The sequence below is a fragment of the Elephantulus edwardii genome, unplaced genomic scaffold (assembly GCF_000299155.1).
Source record: "Elephantulus edwardii isolate Elephantulus edwardi_28Jun2011 unplaced genomic scaffold, EleEdw1.0 scaffold00184, whole genome shotgun sequence".
Classification (NCBI taxonomy): Eukaryota; Metazoa; Chordata; class Mammalia; order Macroscelidea; family Macroscelididae; genus Elephantulus; species Elephantulus edwardii.
The window spans coordinates 622,198-627,606 of NW_006399934.1; positions in this window are offsets into that span (position 1 = coordinate 622,198).

Sequence of the window (5,409 nt, forward strand, 5' to 3'; positions counted from 1 at the left end):
TTTCACTGGTTCTGTGTTCTATCCCTTCAATTCTATTTATGTGTCCCTCCATCATGTTGACAGCATCTGAAACATTGGACCTCATATTTTGGATTGTGGTTTCTTGTTTTTCCAGTGCCTCTAGCACTTCGTTTGTTTTATCTGCATTGTTCTGTATTGTTTGTTTTGCTTTTTTTTTTTTTAGCTCCTCTTGGTTTTTGCTTGTGGCATCCTGTAGTTCTTCGAGTTTGTCTTTTATCCATTGAAAATATTGAAACATTGTTCTTCTAAATTCTGTGTCAGAAAGTTCCATCAGACTTTCTGTGTCACCCTTTGGTGGTAACATCTTGTTTTGCATTTGTGTAGTGTATACAGTAGCTTGTTTTCTTCGAGACATTGATTTAAACTTGATCTGAAGACAATTTATCTGAATTTCTGACTCAAGGAAAAGGTCAGTTCAGAGCCTGTGAGAGCAGTCTTTTGTAGGTAAGTCAGATCCAGGTGCTCTGGATTAAAGGCAGGTTGATTGACTGACTGGTCGTGTAGTCACAGGAGTGGAGCCAAATGGGGTGGGGCAGGCAGGACGGTGAAATAGTCACCAGGGTGGGTCAACCACTTGAGGAACCTCACTCAGTCTTTAACTGCCCAGGTGTGCTCATGATTGAGGACCCTGATCGAGTTCCCGCTGTCTGTCTCCCAGTCCGCAGTTCTCACTCAGTGGCCCTTACCCAGTGGCACTACCCAGTGCCCTCATCCAGTGGCCCCTGTCTAGGAGGACAAGTCAAATTTCCGTAAAGCAGTATGGGTTTAAGATCCTGTGCTTCCTTAAACTATTTGTATCAATAAAAGTTCTTTTTAGAACATCAAACAACAGACCCACTGGGTCTTAGTGGGACTTAAGAGAATTCAGCCAATTTTCCCACTAAGCTTTCCCCTTTCAAATGGTTCCAGCAGCTTCTGGCTTTTGCTGATCCGGAGTACTCACTGAAATGTGGACCAGAATGCAACCCATGCTGATTTCGTACAGTTCTGACTCTAATCCATCAAAAGTTCTTATTCAAATTCCTACTGTCTCCATCATGCAACAAACCCACTGGGCTTTAGAAACTTCAGCCACTCTCCCCACAAAGTTTACCCCTTTCAAATGGGTCCCTCAGAAGCTCGGCTTGCAGATTCTGACATTTGCCGATCTGCAGTGCAGACAGAAATGTGGTCCGAATTGCAACTGGGGCTATTAGCTCGTTCTGAGTCCACTCCAACAGAAGTTCTGATTCAAATTTCTACTGTCAGCGTCACGCAACAGATCTACTGGGTCTTAGTGGAGCTTAAGTTAATTAAGCCAATTTCCCCACTAAGTTTTCTCCTTTCAAATAGGTCTCTCAGAAGCTCATTTAGTGGCTTCCGGTTTTTGCCGAGTCCACATGGCTTTGTTCCCACAGTTCCAATACTAAAAGTTTCGACAAAAGTTATGATTCAATTCCTACTGTCCATGCCACACCTCAGACCCTCCAGGTTTTAGTGGACTTAGGAGAATTCAGCCAATTTCCCCACTAGCCTTTTTCCTTTCAGGTGATTCCCAATGCAGCTCAGCTCAGCTAGTAGCACCTTAGTCTTTAAACAGACAGCCTCATTCGTTTGCACTTTAAAGCAACCCTTGACAATAGATTTTCCTAATGAAACATGTCTTTTGATTGTTTTTTTTTTTTACTGCTTTTATTTCTAGTGTGATTTACGATGAAAAGGTTTATCTCATTTTTCTCCTTTTATCGTAATATTATCCTGTGGCACCAGGGATATCACTGCTGATGTCAAGTGGATCCTGGCTGAAAATAAAGGAAAAAAATATAAGTATCTCTATTTATGTTTTATTGACTATTCAAAGGTATTTGACTGTGTGGAATAACAAGTTTTAGCTGATGTTGAGAAGAATAGGAATCACATACCCAGCCCCGTGCTCCCCCTGACCCAGGCCTGTGTTCCTAAGCACCACCACCCCCTGCCACAGCCCAGTGCCTCCGCTGCCTCCCGCCATGGCAGTGCTACAACCATGCGCCTCTGCCCCTACCACAGCCCTGCGACCCCAGTGGTGCCCAAGAGCCACTAACTGCACAGAGACCAACCAACACAGCCAGCCATGGACAGTAGGATTTCAAATCAGAACTTCTGTTGGAGCAGTTCCTTTTAGAGCTACAGGAACACAAAACCACACCACGGATCCAGCCATCAACCAAAGTCACCAGCCAAGCTGCTGTGGGACTACTCTGGCAGGAGAAAGACTGGTAGGATCCTGACTGAGTTTTCTGGGGCACTGCTGATTACCTGGAGAGCCCCCAAGGGCCAGCCCACTGGTGGGGAATTTTGCCAAGCTCTCTTGGGCCATGCCAACTGCCCAGGAAAGAGTCAGCCAGTGGTAATCTGTTTGAACTTCTGTGGACTCTGCAGACCAGCCAGAGGCGAGTGGGTCAGTGGAAACTGACTTTGACTTTTCAGGTACCACTGGTCCCAAGACCCTGCTTGGGAAGGGGCTGCTGCATGAGGGCACCTGTGTAAGTGCCACTGGGCAGGGACCACAGAGTGAAAACAACTGGGTGGGAGACGGACAGCTGGAATTTTAGTAGGGACCCCAATCATGAGCACACCCAGAGAGCTGAGGTCCAAGTGAGGTCCCCAACTGTTTGACTTACTCTTGCAATCATCCCAAACCCGTGCCTGCCTCACCCCATTTGGCTCACACCAGTGCCTACATATCCGGTCAATCAACTTGCCTTTAATTGGGAACACCTTGACCTCCTTACCAACAAGAAGTTGTTCTCACAGGCTCTAAACTGACATTTCCCTGAAGTCAGAAATTCAGAGAAACACACCAGTGGGGGTAGTTGCCCGAATGATCTCTAGAGCATTGTCGTCAGACCAAGAACATGTCAACGTCTCGAAGAAAGCAAACTATCCAGCACAATACACAAGTGTAAAGCAAGATGTCACTCCCAAAGGGTGACACAGTATCAATGGATTTCCTGAAGCCAGAAAGTTTGATTGAACTTTCTGACACAGAATTTAGAAGAAGAGTGTTTGAATATAGTCAATGGATAATAGACTAACTTGAAAAATTACAAGATACTACAAGTAAAAACTAGGAGGGGCTAAAAACACCAATCCAGAACAATGCAGAGAAAACAAACGAGACACTAGAGGCACTGGAAAAACAAGAAACCACTATCCAAAATATAAGGTCCAGTGTTCCAGATGCTGTCAACATGATGGAGGGACTCACGAGCAGAGTTGAAGAGATGGAACACAGAACCAGTGAAATAGAAGACATAATTGTCACCACTGATCTGCTAGAGCAAAAAGCAGACACACACACACACAAAAAAAAAGAAAGACAAAGAAAAAAACCTAAGAATAGCGTGGGACATCATCAAAAGAAATAGCATGTGCATCATTGGAATCCCAGAAAAATAAGAAGCAAGTAAAGGCACTGAAAACGTTGTGGAAGAATTACTAGAGGAAAACTTCCCAGGCATACTGAAGAATGAGAGACTATATACTCAAGAAGCTCAGCAAACACCATATAAACTAGACCCCCAAAGAAAAACACCAAGGCATATTACAGTTAAATTTGCCAGAAACAAAGATAAGGTGAAAATCCTGAAAGCAGCCAGGGAAAACAAAGAGTAACCTATAAGGGAGAACAGATAAGATTAAGTGCCAATTTCTCAGCAGAAACCATGCAAGCAAGAGTGGAAGGACATATATCAAACACTCAAAGAGCACAACTTTCAACCAAGAATACTGTACCCAGCAAAATTATACATCAAATACGGAGAGATTAAGCTATTCCCAGTAAAGCAGAACCTAAGAGAGTTTGTAAAAACAAGATCAGAGTTGCAGGAAAGACTCAGTGATGTTACAGAGATACCACAGAAAGATGCATGGTCCAAAGCAACTAGCAACAACACCAAAAAGGACTCAACAAAATGATAGCAATAAAAGCTTGCCTCTCAATAGTCACACTGAATGTGAATGGTTTAAATGCACCACTGAAGAGAAAAGGAGTTGTAGACTGGATAAAAAACCAAAATCCATCAATATGTTTTCTACAAGAGACACACCTGAAAAATGAAGATAAGGACTAAAAATAAAAGGGTGGGGGAAAATATACCAAGCAAATGGCAGCCATAAAAAAGCTGAAGTAGTAATGTTAATCTCTGATAAAATAAATTTCAATGTAAAAACCATCACAAAGAACAAGGAAGGCCACAAAATAATGCTGAAATGGTCAATAGAACAAGAGGATAACAAAAATAAATATCTATGCACCAAATGAAAGACCTGCAAAATACATAAGACAAACATTAACAAAGCTGAAAAATTAAACAGACAACATTACTATAGTGCTGGGAGACTTCAATACACCCCTCTCAGGAAAAGCTAGAACTACCAGAAAGAAACTCAACAGAGATACTAAAGAATTAAACCACACAATAAACCAACTTCACCTCAGAGATATTTATAGGCTAATCCACCCCAAAAAAATCACAGTATACCTTCCTCTCCAATGGGCATGGGACGTTCTCCAGAATAGATCACATTCTGGGTCACAAGGAAGAATCAATAAATTAAAAAACATAGAAATAATACAAAGCATCTTTTCAGACCATAATGCTACAAAATTAGAAATTAATAATAAGAAGATAAATGAGAAAAAAAACATAGATTTGAAAGCTGAACAACACCTTGCTTGAACATGACTGGGTAATAGAAGAAATGAAAAATGAAATTAAAAAGTTTCTTGAAACAAATGACAATGAAAACACCAATTACCAAAACCTCTGGGAAACAGCCAAAGCAGTAATCAGAGGTCAATTTATAGCAATAAGCAAACACATCAAAAGGCAGGACAAACTGACCATTGACTCTAATCCAACATCTCCAGGAAATTGAAAAAGAACTGAAAGAAAACCCAACACCCTCTAAAAAAACTGAATTATAAAAATTAGAGCAGAAATAAATGAAATAGAAAACCAAAAAACAGTTCAAACTATCACCAAAACTAGGAGTTTGTTCTTTGAAAAGGACAATAAAATCAACGAACCACTAGAAAAACTCACAAAAGAAAAGAAGAAGACACAAATAATCTGCATAAGAGATGAATCAGGCAACACCACAACAGAACCAACTAAAATTAAAAAGCTAACATTGTTGTTGTTGTTGCTGTTATGTGCCGTCAAGTCGTTTCCGACTCATAGTGACCCTATGCACAACAGCCCTAAACCCTGCTCTATCCTGCGCCAACCGCAGTGCCTCTGACACACCCATCCCGATTACCCCAGTCACTGAATCGATCCATCTCATAGAGGGTCTTCCCCTCCTGCGCTGTCCCTCCACCCTCCCAAGCATGATGTCCCTCTCCAAGGACCCGTCCCTCCT